The sequence below is a fragment of the Suricata suricatta genome, chromosome X (genome assembly GCF_006229205.1).
Source record: "Suricata suricatta isolate VVHF042 chromosome X, meerkat_22Aug2017_6uvM2_HiC, whole genome shotgun sequence".
Classification (NCBI taxonomy): domain Eukaryota; kingdom Metazoa; phylum Chordata; class Mammalia; order Carnivora; family Herpestidae; genus Suricata; species Suricata suricatta.
The window spans coordinates 67,413,285-67,428,596 of NC_043717.1; the positions used below are offsets into that span (position 1 = coordinate 67,413,285).

General features: G+C 39.4%; 1 pseudogene; it reads right to left on the minus strand.

Moving 5' to 3' along the window:
• Positions 1-10,355, minus strand: part of LOC115283441 — a 14,952-nt pseudogene extending 4,597 nt beyond the window's left edge.
• Positions 10,356-15,312: the final 4,957 nt, after the last annotated feature.

Consider the following 15,312-nt stretch of genomic DNA (forward strand, 5'->3'; position numbering starts at 1 on the left):
TCTCTCCACACCCTCTCCACCATCTATAGTCTCTTGCTTTGTTCATTTTAGCCACTCTGACTGGTGTGAGATGATATCTCAGTGTGGTTTTGATTTGTGTTTCTTGATGATGAGTGATGCTGAGCATCGTTTCATGTACCTGTAGGCCATCTGGGTGTCTTCTTTGGAGAAGTGTCTATTCATGTTTTCCACCCACGTCCTCACTGGGTTATTTTTGGGGGGGTGGAGTTTGGTGAGTTCCTTGTAGATTTTGGATACTAGCCCTTTATCTGATATGTCATTTGCAACTATATTTTCCCATTTTGTCGGTTGCCTATTAGTTTTCTTGATTGTTTCCTTCACAATGCAGAAGCTTTTTATCTTGATGAAGTCCCAAGAGTTCAGTGTTGCTATCATTTCCCTTGCCTTTGTGGATGTGTCAAGTAGGAGATTACTGCGGTTTAGGTCAAGGAGGTTGTTTCCTTCTTTTTCCTCGTGGGTTTTGATGGTTTCCTGTCTGACATTCAGGTCCTTCAGTCATTCTGAGTTTATTTTTGTGTATGGTGTAAGAAAGTGGTCTAGTTTCATTCTTCTGCATGTTGCTGTCCACTTCTCCCAGCACCACCTGCTAAAGAGGCAGTCTTTTTTCCATTGCATACTCTTTCCTGCTTTGTCAAAAATTAATTGGCCGTAATTTTATGGGCCCAGTTCTGGGTTCTCTATTCTATTCCATTTGTCTATGTGTCTGTTTTCGTGCCGATACCATACTGTCTTGATGATGACAGCTTGTAGTAGAGGCTAAAGTCTGGGATTGTGTTGCCTCCCATTTTGGTTTTCGTCCTCAATATGACTTTGGCTATTGAGCCATTGTGTATTCTAGCCTTCAGAGGAATGTTGGTGCAATTTTGATGGGGATTGCATTGAATGTGTAGATTGCGTTGAGTAGTAATGACATTTTCACAATGTTTATTCTTCTGATCCATGAACAGGAAATGTTTTTCCATTTCTTGGTGTCTTCTTCAATCTCTTTCATAAGTTTTCTATAGTTTTCATCATATAGGTCTTTTACATTCTTGGTTAGGTTTACTCCTAGATATTTTATGTTTTGTCATGCAATCATGAATGGGATCTGTTTTTTGATATCTCTTTCCGCTGCTTCAATACTGGTGTATAGGAATGAAACTGATTCCTGTACATTGATTTTGTACCCTGCAACTTTAATGAATACATTGATCAGTTCTAGAAGGCTTCTGGTGGAGTCTGCTGGGTTTTCCATGTACAGTATCATGTCATCTGCAAAAAGGGAAAGTTTGACTACATCTTTGCTGATTCTGACGCCTTTTATTTCCTTTTTTGTCTGATTGCTGATGCTAGGACTTCCAGTAATGTGTTAAACAACAGTGGGGAGAGTGGACATCCCTGTCGGGTTCCTAATCTCAAGGGGAATGCTCTCAGTTTTTCGCCATTGAGGATGATGTTAGCTCTTGGCTTTTCATAAACAGCTTTAATAATGTTTAGGTAAGTTCCTTCTATTCTGACTTTCTCAAGGGTTCTTTTTTTAAGAAAGAGTGCTGTATTTTGTCAAATGCTTTTTCTACATGTATCGAGAGGATCATATGGTCTTTAACTTTCTTTTGTTAACATGATGTAACACATTGATGGATTTGCGAATATTGAACCAGCCCTGTAACCCAGGAATGAATCCCACTTGTTCATGATGGATAATTCTTTTTATATGCTGTTGAATTCGATTTGCGAGTATCTTGTTGAGTATTTTTGCATCTGTATTCATTTAGGATATTGGTCCGTAGTTCTCTTTTATTGCTGGTCTCTGGTTTGGGTATCAAGGTGATGCTGGCTTTGTAGAAAGAGTTTGGAAGTTTTCCTTCATTTCTATTTTTTGGAATAGTTTGAGAAGAATGGGTATTAGCTCTGCTTTACATGTCTCGTAGAATTCCTCTAGGAAGCCATCTGGCCCTGGGCTGTTATTCATTGGGAGATGTTTGATAACAGATTTGATTTCTTCGTTGTTATCGGTCTATTCATGCTTTCTATCTCTTCCCATTTGAATTTTGGCCGTGCATTTAGGAATTTGTCCATTTCTTGTAGGTTGTCCAGGTTGTTGGCATATAATTTTTCATAGTAATCTCTGATGACTGCTTGTATTTCTAAGGGATTGGTTGTAATAGATTCTTTTTCATTCATGATTTTGTCTATCTGGGTGCTCTCTCTTTTCTTTCCGAGGAGCCTTGCTAGAGTTTTATCAATTTTGTTTAGTTTTTCAAAGAACCAACTCTTAGTTTCATTGATTGGCTCGACTGTTTTTTTTTTTTTTTTGGATTCTATATTGTTCATTTCTGGCCTGATCCTTATTATTTTTCTTTTCTGCTGGGTTTGGGGTGTTCTTGCTGCTTCCCTGCTAGTTCCAGTAGGTGCTCTATTTGGTTTTGAATTTGCCCGTTTACTACTTGTTGAAATTGGCCTGGATTGCAATATGCTTTCCTCTTAGGACTGTCTTTGCTGCATCCCAGAGATTTTGGATTGTTGTATTTTCATTTTCATTTGTTTCCATATATCTTCTTGTTTCTTCTCTAATTGCCTGATTACCCCCAATCATTCTTCAGTAGGGTGGTTTTTATCCTTCACATTTTTGTAGGTTTTCCAGACTTTTTCCAGTGGTTAATTTCAAGTTTCATAGCATTGTGATCTGAAAGTGTGTATGGTATGATCTCTATTCGTTTATACTTATGCAGGGCTGCTTTATGCCCCAGTATGTGACCTATCTTGGAGAATGTGTCATGTGCACTCAAAAATAAGGTGAATTTCCTAACTTTAGGATGCAGAGTTCTAAATATATCTATCAATTCCATCTCTTCCAAAGACTCGCTCAGGTCCATTGCTTCTTTAGTGATTTTCTGTCTCATTGATCTATCCATTGCTGTCAGTGGAGTATTAATGTCCCCCTGCAATTAGCACAGTCTTATCAATGAGATTGTTTCTGCCTGATTAATTGTTTTATGTATTTGGGTGATCCCACATTTGGCGCATAGGTATTTATAATAGTTAGCTCTTCCTGATGGAGAGACCCTGAAATTATTATATAATGTCCTTCTTCATCTCTTGTTACAGCCTTTACTTTAAAGTCCAGTTTGTCTGATAGAAGTATGGCTACTCCAGCTTTCTTTTGGCTTCCAGTCGCATGATACATATTTCTCCATCCCTTTACTTTCAACCTGAAGGTATCTTCAGGACACAAATGAGACTCTTGTAGACAGCAAATAGATGGAGTTCATTTCTTTATCCATTCTGCTACCCAGTGTCGTTTGGACGGAGCTTTAAGTTCATTTACATTCAGTGTTATTATTGAAAAATATGGGTTTAGAGTCATTGTGTTCTCCTTAGAATTCATGTTTATAGTGGTGTCTGTGGCACCTTGTATTTTTTGCAACATTTCCCACTTAGAGTCCCTCTTAGGATTTCCTGTAGGGCTGGTTTGGTGGTCATGAATTCTCTCAATTTTTGTTTCTTTGAGAACACTTTTATCTCTCCTATTTTGAATGACAGGCTTGCAGGATAAAGCATTCTCAGCTGCATTTTTTTTTCTGTTCATCACATTGAAGATTTCCTGCCATTTCTTCCTGGCCTGCCAAGTTTCATTAGATAGGTCTGTCACTACTCTGATAGGTTTCCCTTTGTATGTGAGGGCCCTTTTCTCCTTAGCTACTTTCAGAATTCTCTCTTTATCTTTATATTTTCCAGTTTCACTATGATATGTCATACCATAGGCCAATTAAAATTCCATCTTAAGGGGGTTCTTTGTGCCTCTTGAATTTGAATATCTATTTCTTTCCCAGATTTGGGGAATTCTCAGTTATAATTTGGTCAAGGATCCCTTCAGGCCCTTTCTCTCTGTCTTCCTCTTCAGGACTTCCTATGATACGGATGTTGTTCCATTTGATTGTATCACTGAGGTCTCGAATTCTCCTTTCCTGCTCCTGGATCAATCTCTCTCTCTTTTTTTCAGCTTCCTCTTTTGCTATAACTATATCTTCTAATTCACCTATTCTCTCTGCCTCTTCAGTCCTTGAGGTGGCTGCCTCCGTTTTGTTATTCACCTCATTTATAGCATTTTTTAGCTCATCACACCTATTTTCAAAGGTCCTAGTCATTGTCTCAATTGCTTATTTGATGCTTTTTTTCAACCACAGGGATTAATTTTATGAGAAGCTTTTTAAATTCCTGATCAGGTATGTTTTCTAGAGATTCCCTGAGCAGTTCTGTGGCTGTGATTTATTCCTGGAGGTTCCTCAGGGGAGAGTTCCTTCATTTTGTCATTTTTTGTTAGTTTTCTGTCTCTTGTCAGCTTTAAAAAGCTCGTTGTGCACTGTGCATCATTTAATATTGCTCTCTTAAAGGAGGCTTAGTGATTGTCCAGGGTCTGTCATTTCAGGGAATATTCTTTTAATGGTGTCTCTCCATTTCTCTTGTTCCTTTGAGTATTTTATTTCCCTACTCAGCGATATTTGAGACTCGCCATCATGCACACTTTGGCTTGTTTCTTGGGGTAGCTCTAAGAAGGAAAATAGACAGACAAGCACAGAGGGAACAGAAGCACACAAACACACAGACAAATCAAACAAACAGACAAATTAAAAGGGGGAAAGGAAAGAAAGAAAATGGACGGGAAAGAGACGAAAAGAAGAGAAGAAAAAAATAATAAAGTGGGTCAAAGACAATAGAGGACAATGGACAGTCTAAAAGTGTATGACCAGTTGAGGGGAGAGATAAGGATGAGATACTGGAGAATATATCTGAATTGCATGAAGGAAAAAAAAGAGGGAGAAAGTAGAAAGGAAAATAAGGAGTAAAACATTTTTAAAAATTTTTAAGTAAAAAAGGTAATAATAATAAAAAATAAGTAAAAAAATAAATAAAGCAGCAGCTCCTCTTGTGGATATTCATGGTTTTGTGTAGTAGGTCTTGGGGGTGTTCTCAAAGGCTCTGCCTTGGTGGCTGCAAAGAGTAGAATCCCGGCACCCCAAGCTCTGCTGGAACTAAGCACTGTAGGCCACTCTAATGAATCCAATCCATGTGCTGCACCTGAGCCAATTTTTATTTCCAGGCCCACCTTGGTTCAAAGTCCTAATCCATGCACTTTTATGCTACCACAGATGAGATGTACTTGCTTTAGAGGCTGGCTCCTTAGCCAGGATCTAGTAGGGGGAGGGAGCAGTTTCTCTAGGTGCTGGCAGGGATTTATGCTGCCACTGCTGGAGGTGAGGAGCACGCCCTCAAAGATCACTGCTGATTCCCAGCCTCCAGCTAGGATAGCGATTGTGTAGGGAGAGGGATCAGTTTATCTTGGCTCAGGCCAGGATTTGCACTCCCACTACCTGAGGTGAGGTGTGCTGCCTGAGGGGAGGTGCGCAGCAGAAGGAGAAGTGCATGCCCTCACAGGCACCCCTGTGGATTTCCAGCCTCCAGCCAGGTTAGCCATCACCTAGGGGGAGGGAGCAGTTTCTCTTGGCTCCAGCTGGGATTCGCGCTGTTGCTGACTGAGGTGCTGGGCTCTGCCGGAAATGTGCTGCGTGCTCCTGCAGCTGAAGCGCGCCCCGCCTCCACCACCACCAACTCCCTGCCGGGATCTCACAGGGATGGAGGCTATTTTTTCCCTGCTGTAGCCCGGGATTTGGGATTTATGAGGCCAATGCTGGAGGCAAGATACGCCATGGAAAAAAGGTGCAGCTTAGGCCAAAGGGTGCGCCCCTGGGACCACCGTCGACTCTGCCACCTCTGCCGCCACTGCAGCCGCCGCCTCCCTGCCTGGATAGTACAGGGCTGGAAGGTGTTCTTTCCCTTGTGCCACCCAAGTTCAGGATTTGGGCTACCCAGCATTTATATATGAGTGAGAGTTTTTCTCTCCAAGCGCTATTAAACTTTCTTTATCTCTTCTCTAGAGACAGTACTATGAGCGTGTTCGGTTTTTCTTTCTCTTCCTTTTGTCTCTCAGGGGTTCCATGTGCTTGCCTTGTTTTGAGCTGGGGCTCCCACCTCCCCTGCCCTTCTCAGGCTGGCCCATTATCCAATCTCCCCAGTTCGCACTCAATGACTCTGGCATCTTTGAGGGTGTCTTTTTTCTGGAGTCTGTATTTTCTCCTTCCGCTCTTGCAGATGAGAGTAATGTCCTTCTCAGTCAATAGATGGGGCAGACGAAGTTTACAGAGCTCCCTTCCTCTCTGCCATTTTTGCTCCTCCCCCTACTGGGTTTTTTCAGGTAGAGTATCATGTTCTGCGAAAAGGGGAAGTTTGACTACTTCTTTGCCAATTCTGATACCTTTTATTTCCTTTTGTTGTCTGATTGCTGAAGCTAGGATTTTCAACACTATGTTAAACAACAGTGGTGAGAGTGGACATCCCTGTCGTGTCCTTGTTTTCAGGGGGAAAGCTCTTAGTTTTTCCCCATTGAGGATAACATTGGCTGTTGGCTTTTCGTAAATGGCTTTTATGATGTTTAAGTAAGTTCCTTCTATCCCCAGTTTCTCAAGGGTTTTTATTAAGAAGAGATGTTGTATTTTGTCAAATGCTTTTTCTGCATCTATCGACAGGATCATATGATTTTTTCTTTTGCTTTGTCAATGTGATGTATCACATTAATGGATTTGCAAATATTGAACCAGCCTTGTAACCCATGAATAAATCCCACTTGATCATAATGGATAATACTTTTTATATGCTGTTGAATTCGATTTGCTAGTATCTTGTTCAGTATTTTTGCATCAGTATTTATTAAGGATATTGGCCTGTAGTTCTCATTTTTTGTTGGCTCTCTACCTGGCTTGGGAATCAAAGTGATATATGCTTTGTAGAATGAGTCCAGTAGTCTTCCTGCCATTTCTATTTTTTGGAATAGCTTAAGAAGGATAGGTGTTAACTCTGCTTTAAACAAAGTCTACCTCACGCCAGTCAGAGTGACTAAAATGAACAAATCAAGAGACTATAGATGCTGATGAGGGTGTGGAGAGATGGGCACCCTCCTATACTGTTGGTGGGAATGTAAACTGGTGCAGCCGCTCTGGAAAACAGTATGAAGGTTCCTCAAAAAACTATCCATAGAACTCCCTTATGACCCAGCAATAGCACTGCTAGGGATTTACCCAAGAGATACAGAAATGCTGATGCATAGGAGCACATGTGCCCCAATGTTCATAGCAGCACTGTCAACAATAGCCAAAACATGGAAAAAGCCTAAATGTCCATCACCTGATGAGTGGATCAAGAAGATGTGGTATATATACATAATGGAGTACTACATGGCAATGAGAAAGAATGAAATATGGCCATTTGTAGGAAAGTGGATGGACCTTGAGGGTGTCATGCTAAGCGAAATAAGTCAGGCAGAGAAGGACAGATACCATATGTTTGCACTCACAGGTGTGGCAGGAAAGCAGGAGAAACCTGATGGAGGAACAGGGGGAGGGGAGGGGGAAAGAGAGTTGGGGAGAGAGAGGGATGCAAAACTTGAGAGACTGTTGAATGCTGAAACTGAACTGAGGATTGAAGGGAAAGGGGGAGGGGGGAAAAGGGGTGGTGGTGATGGAGGATGGCACTTATGGGGAAGAGCACTGGGTGTTGTATGGAAACCAATTTGACAATAAACTATTTAAAAAAATAAATACATAAATAAAAGTAAAAAAAATCAACAGAGTTCAATTGTTTTTGTGCATTCTATATGTCTGTAACCACTCTGATAGGTTTTTCTTTGTATGTTAAGGCCCTTTTATCCTTAGCTGCTTTCAGAAGTCTCTATCTTTATATTTTTCCAATTTCACTATGATATTTCGTGCTCAAGTTTAGTTTACGTTATGTCTTAGGGGAGTTCAGTATGTCTCTTGAATTTCAATGTCCTTCTCATTCCCCAGATTGGGGAAATTTTCATGTATAATTTGGTCTAGCACGCTTTCAAGCTCTGTCTTTGTCTTCCTCTTCAGGAACTCCTATGATAGGGACATTTTTCCATTTGATTGTATCACGAAGGTCTCTGTGTCTCCTTTTGTGCTCCTGAATCATTTTCTCTCTCTTTTTCTCGGCCTCCTCTTTTGCTATAACTGTGTCTTCTAATTCATTTATTCTCCTCTCTGCTTCTTCAATCTGTGCAGTGGCAACCTCCATTTTATTATTCATCTCATTTATAGCCTTTTCTAACTTGTCACAGCTATTTTGAAGGTTTCTAGTCTTTGTATCAATATCTTCTCTGATAACTTCTATGTTTTTTTCAATCCCAACAAATAATTTTATGATAATCGTTCTAAATTGTTGTTGAGTTATGTTGCTTGTGTCTGTTGTAAGCAGTGCTGTAGCTGTGATTTCTTCCTGGAGTTTCTTCGAAGGAGAGTTCTTTCATTTCATCATTTTGGCTAGTTTTCTGTCTCATCAGTTTTAAAAGCTCTTTATGCACTGTGCACCTGTTAGTATGGCTCTATTAAAGGAGGCTTTTTTACTGTCCAGGGCCTGTCGTTTCAGGAGATGTTCTTTTAATGGTGTCTCTCAGTTTCTCTTTTTCTGCTTGTAATTAATATATTTCCTTACTCAGTGATATTTGAGACTTTCCACTATGTGTGCTTAGGCCTGTTTTTTGAGATAGCCCTGAAAAGGAAAACAGACAAACACACAGGGAACACAAGCATGCAAATGCACTGACAGATCTGGTAAACAAGCAAACCAATGGGAAAGGAAAAAATGGGAGCAGGAAAGAAAAGAGAGGACAGGAAAGGAGAAGGAAGGAAGAAAAGAAAAAAAGAAAGAAAACCAAAAAACCGGGTGCACAGAGACAGCCAAAGATAAAGGACAGTCTAAGAACCTAAAACCTATGGAGGATAAAGATACGACTGAGATAAGCAAAAAATATCTGGATGGTAAGGGTTGATCTAATCACAACAGTGTTAAATGTTGGTCATTCCCAGAAATAGGGAGAGAAGTATGAAATATGGGAATAGAAAAGAGAAAACAATGGGGGAAAGTATGGAAGCTTAAAAATTAAGAATAATTAGGATGGAAAAAATTGAAAGAAAAAAGAAAAAAATTAAAAATAGCACAAAGAGAAGAATCCAGCTCTCCAGCATGGATGGGCGTGGTTCGATGTAAGTATGTCCGGTCACAGGGCCTGGTCTCTGAGGCCCCACCTTTGTAGATGCAGGGAGAAGAATGGTGGCACCTCAAGTCCCTCTCAGACCATGTGTTGCCAGCCACTCTCTTGAGTCCAATCTCCCTGAGCCACGGGCGGTTCAAATTGTTTCGGTTTTCTGAGGTCCACTAGGCCTTCAAATCCCTTTAATTTTTCTGCCACCGCCAAAGTAACCTCTGGCCGCCAAGAAGCTTTCTGGCCGGGGCTGCACAGGGGGACTGGGGAGCCAGACCTTCCCTGTTTCCACCAGAGGTCTGTGGGCAGCCGGGCCACTGGATCGCGAGGCCACTGAGGGGATTGGGTTTCTCTCCCTTCACCCAGCGGCTGTGATTGAAAAATTTGTCTCACCACGCCCTGGGGGCTAAGGACTCCTCCCTTCAGTCTCTCTTCTTTCCTTTGGCTCTGTACCTCACTGGGAGCCGGTTTGTGCCCAGCGTCTTGGGCTGCCTCACACAGCACACAGTGCGGCTAGTTCGTGGGCAGCTCTCAAAGTTCTTTGCTGACCTACATGGCCGTCCTGTGTGTTCACGACCCTGCTCGGTGTTGTGCATCACTGGGATCCATGCTCTCTGCGGCCCGGGACTAAGTCTCTGGGCACTCTCTTTCCAGCTCTGCCTTGAGCTGGCGCCCCCTCCCTCAGTCTCCATTCCCTGTCTCACTCACAGTCATCCATGGGGCTGATATCAATAAGGGGTCAGGGCGCACACCACTGCTCCTGGAGATTAGAACGTGTGGGTTTTAAATCCTCTCAGTTTGATGTTTGCAGGCCTATGGAGATATCAGTGTTCCATACTTCTCCACCATCTTGACTGCATCTCTGGCCAACAGTTTTTGAGACACATCTCCAATAGGATAATACCTAGGCATTTTGCAAATTTAACCACTCTGGTACCACCATTCTTGTCACAACCAACTTGTTTTGTGACAGTAGTAAAAATTTTCTCTTTCTTCTTCTTTTCAAAACATGATTTAGGTGCTGAATACTTCCTCTTGTACATGGTCTTCTGGAATACATAGCCGATGGGGAATATCTGCTAATTCCTTCAACTAGGACAGGGCTTCGGCTACAGTGGGGTTTCCCCTTTGGCATTTTAGCTTTGAGGTTACTCTTCTTAACCTTGCCACCAGCATCAGCTTTCTTGGCTTCAAGTTTCTTTTCCTTAGTATCTGATGTCTCAACTTTTTCACCCACCATTTTACAAGATGTGAAAGAGGACTCTACAGGAATCAATATGAAACTTGTACAGCTTAGTCTGCTCAAAGGATGAGGAAAATAAAATAAAAATAATAAGCACTCAGAAAAGGATCAATTTATGTTGTTACAGTCATATTTACTTATATGACAATAATAATTTTCAGAATAGCAGTGACTAGAATTTGTCCCTTGTGTGAGTTGTTAGCCTGAGAAATATATGCTTGTAATTATTAGCGAGGAAACAGGCATGGGATTTAGACAGAAGGCATGTTTAATCAATAAATATCTATTTGGAGAGTAAAGGCTTACACTTTATTTTGTTTGTTTGTTTGTGTGTTTGTTTGCTTATTTTATTCTCAAGTTAGTTAACATACAGTGTAGTCTTAGCTTCAGGAGTAGAACCCAGTGATTCATCTCTTACATATAACACCCAGTGCTCATCCTGGAAAGTGCCCTCCTTAATGCCCATCATCCATTTAATCCCCCCATCAACCTTCAGTTTGTTCTTTGTATTTAAGTGTCTTTTAAGGTTTGCCTCCCTGTCTGTTTTCATCTCATTTTTTCTTCCCCTGTTCATCTGTTAAGTTTCTCAAATTCCACATATGAGTGAAAGCTTTTGATATCTTTCTCTGACTGACTTCTTTCTCTTAGCATAATATGCTCTAGTTCCATCCATGCTGTTGCAAAGGGCAAGGATTTCATTCTTTTTGATCACTGAGTAGTATTCCATTGCATGTATATACCACATCTTCTTTATCCATTCATCAGTTATTAGATTACATTACACTCTGAGTCCAACCAGAAAGAACCATACTCATCTCCCAATTTTTTAATGTCATGGATAAGGGGTGCCTGGGTGGCTCAGTTGGTTAAGTGTACAACTTTGGCTCAGGTCATGATCTCACAGTTCCTGGGTTCGAGTCCCATGTCGGGCTCTGTGCTGACAGTTCAGAGCCTGGAGTCTGCTTCAGATTCTATGTCTCCCTCTCTCTCTACCCCTCCCCCACTCACGCTCTATTTCTCTCTGTCTCAAAAATAAACATTAAAAATACTTTTAAAAAATGAGCTTTTCTATCGGCTATACTAAGTGAGAAATCCTTAGTTGTGCCCAGTCATTTAGGAGTCTGGAATCTGCAAATGCTAATGAATTGAGGGGAAAGGGGTCTTCAAATCCTTTCTACTCAGTTTGGGCCCAGACTAGCAATGTAGACCCAATTTGGGAGGTTATTAGACATGCAAGCTCACAGGCCCCACCCCAACCAGCCAAATGGAATCAGAAACTGCACGTTAACAAGATCTTCAGGTGATGCCTTTTAAAGCCTAAGAAGCACTGCTCTGGTTCTTAGCTGAGAGTTTTATTTGCCTGATTTCAAGCACCAGAATCATGTTTCTAGAAACGAAATCTCAGCATCCACCCTCGTTTGTAGTTCTGACAACCAAACTATTAGGAGATATAAATGCATCCCTACTGTAACCTAGCCAAGTATAAAGCCCTTAGAGAAGAACAAAAGTTAAGTTCCCCCCCCCCAATATTCTCAAGAGTGAATCCTCTGGTTGGAGGAAATATAAGTGCCAATCCACCTCCTTTCCCGCCTTCTCTCCCAATCTTGCCTCTAAAGTATTTCATACTCTAACCATACCAGGACTGATCCCTGTTCTCTAAATGTGCCTGTGCTTTCGTGTATTTGTTATCAGTGTTCCTCTGCCTGTAATTTTTACTGTTCACCCACACCTTACTCGAAATCCTACACACCCATCAAGAGCCAGTGCCTGCACACCCTAAATTATTCTGTCAAGCATTTCCCCAAGAGTGCATTCCCATATGTGCACCTTCACCTTTATCCACTAACACTTGGCTTCAGACTAGCTGAAAAGATTGATGAAGCTTTCTGAAATGAAAGAAGAAAGAAAGAAAGAAAGAAAGAAAGAAAGAAAGAAAGAAAGAAAGAAAGAAAGAAAGAGAGAAAGAAAGAGAGAAAGAAAGAAACTTCAAGCATTATTTCATCTTTCTCTCAGTTAAACGCAATATGCCCCTTAATTCTTTTACTTGGGTTGTCTTTGACCTCCTCTTCTCCTTCTAAATGTTTTCATTTCATTTACAAAGCACTATTGAGGTAAAGCATTGCCAAAATGTCTCTCCTAGTTTGACATCAAATTTTAGGAATTCACAGAAAGTTTAAATGTTTTACTCAAGGATCAAACTATCAGTCCCCAAACATTGGACTGCTGTGAGAATATTTCTCATCCTCCTCTATGATTTACACAAAGCAACAAACACACAAACATATGCATGAACCCAGAGGCCTTCAATTAGTCTCTTGAGCAAGTCACCTGAATTAACAACGTACACTTAACGTAATTTTAAGTGGATACTGTAGACGGTAGCATTGTGCATATATTCTTGTACTTTTCATTGGTTCTCTAATTCATCATTTTATACATCAGGAAAGGCATATGTGTGGAAGGGAGATAGAAGGCCATATATTAGTAGGTATCCATACAAGGTGAAAATTAATAATGATGTTAGAATATTTCCAAAACTCTATTGCTTCTCAAGTTAGTTTTACATCTCTCTTGTCTTTATTGCTCAAATTCTCAGAATTGCACTCCCAACCATTGACTATACTGCCTCACTTTTCATTCCATTTGCCAAATTTTGCAATCTGACTTTGTTCCCCTCACCACCCAACCCTTCTGAAGTCATTATTTCTTTAAGATGTACTGTGGTCTCCTGGTCCCCAGACTCAAATGCCTCTTCTTAGGGCTCATCCTAATGTATTTCTCCAAAACATTTACAAGGCGATTACCTCTTTTTTTCCTTACAATTCCTCTAAGATCTTTATTTTGAAAAATTTAAAAATATATAAAGTTGAAAGAATACTACAATGAGCAGCCATATAGCTTTAACTTCGCTTCACAGGTTAACATTTCACCACATTTCTTCCATCCTTCCTTGCCTCTCCTTCTTTCTCCCCTCCTCCACCTCTTTCTCCCTTCTCTATTTCTCTCCAGACACCATGACACTCTAATACTTCAGCATACATTTTTTAAGTTGCAGATATCATTACCCTTGAACCCTAGATTTTTTAACATTCATCTCCTTAAAATAACAATATCCTTCTTCAATACTCTTCTTGAAACTCTTAGCAATCCTTGGCTTCCCTTGGATTGCTTTCTAGACACACCTTTCTAGACACACAAGGCAGAGGGCAGGAGGGCATGAAGAGTCTGGTCCTGGTTCTGCCCCAAACAAGCTCTGTGTTTTGAAAGAAAAATATTTTCCCAAACTATCAAAGTAATATATGCTTATTGTAGAAAATAGGAAAAATACAAGGTTAAAGAAAATTAAAAGTATACAAACCTACCATCTAGAGATGATTTCATTTTTTAGTATTTACCAATGCATAATATATTTTATATAATTAAGATGATTAAATAGATAAAATACTCTATCCTGTTTTTTATTTAATATTGAAAAGAAGCACTAAAATTTTTCACAAAGCAATTTTATTGGCTGTGGATTGTTTTATTGAACATAATCTTAAAGAAAAAAATAATGCTTTCATTTTTTTAAAAGAGCAAAGTGTTAAACAGACAATTTATAAAAGAGTACAAATGGCCAAAGGTTCATGAAAAAGTATCCGACTTAACTAGTGATCAAAAGTAATTTCAAATTAAATAACACATCATTTTCACCCAGCAAACTAACAAAAATGTTTTAAGAGAGAAATTAACACCCAAGGTTGGAAAAAGATATGAGAGAACAGACATTTGACAAACATTGCTGATTAAGGTACAAATTAGCATAATTTGGGGGTGAAATTTAACAGTATGTAATTCTAAAACCTTAAAAACACACATACACTTTAACCAGAAAATATACTGGTAGGAATTTATTCTAATAAGAAAATTGTGCAATTGCACCACCATGTATGTACAAAGATGCTCACAGCAAAGGGATTTATTAGAGATTGCTTCCAATTCATTGTTATATAAATATAACATGGAATTTATGTACATTATTATGTTAATTATGTATAGTCATACAAAAGAATATTAATCAGCCTTTAAGTATATTGTTGTATTAACCATTAATATAATTCTGAGGAAATAATAAGATTATGTGAAATATTTGATTTTCTGTGTTTGACATTTGTATTCTTAGATATTTTTTTCCAATGAGCATGCATTATTTCTGCAATTAGTAGGAAATGAAGATTTTTAATGTAGAAATATATTTATTAGCATGTAATATATTAACAATAAACTAATAGTTGAATAAATTCATTTACAGAAAACATATGTGATGCTATCATTAACAGCTTTAATAAAATGCAATTTACACACCAAAAAATTTACCCATTTGAAGTACAATTCCATGGGTTTTGGTACATTTTTAAAGTTGTGAAAACTATTACCATAATCTAAGTTTGGAGTACTTTTAGCTAAAGTAATTTATTCCTTTCATGAATGAATAATATTCCATTGCTTGATATACTACATTTTGTTTATCCATTCTTCAGTTGATGGACATTTGACTTCTTCCCATTTCTTAGCTATTATGAATAACACTGTTATGTGCAAGATTTTGTGTGAACATATGTTTTCCTCTCTCTTGAGTATATGATAAAGCTTAGGGTTAAACTATGTTTAATGTTTTGAAAAACTGTCAAAGAGTCTGCACCTTTTTGCATACATACCAGCAATGTATTGGTGTTTCAATTTCTTCACATCCTCACCAATACCTGTTTCTATCTATCTTTATTATTATAGTCATTCTACTATGTATGAAGTGGTATCACTTTGTGTTTTTTAATGTTTATTAATTTTGAGAGAGAGAGAGAGAGAGAGAGAGAGAGAGAGAGAGAGAGAGAACTCACAAGCAGGGGAGGAACAGAGAGAGAGAGAGGAAGAGAATCCTAAGCAGGCTCTGTGTTGTCAGCGAAGAGCCCAATGT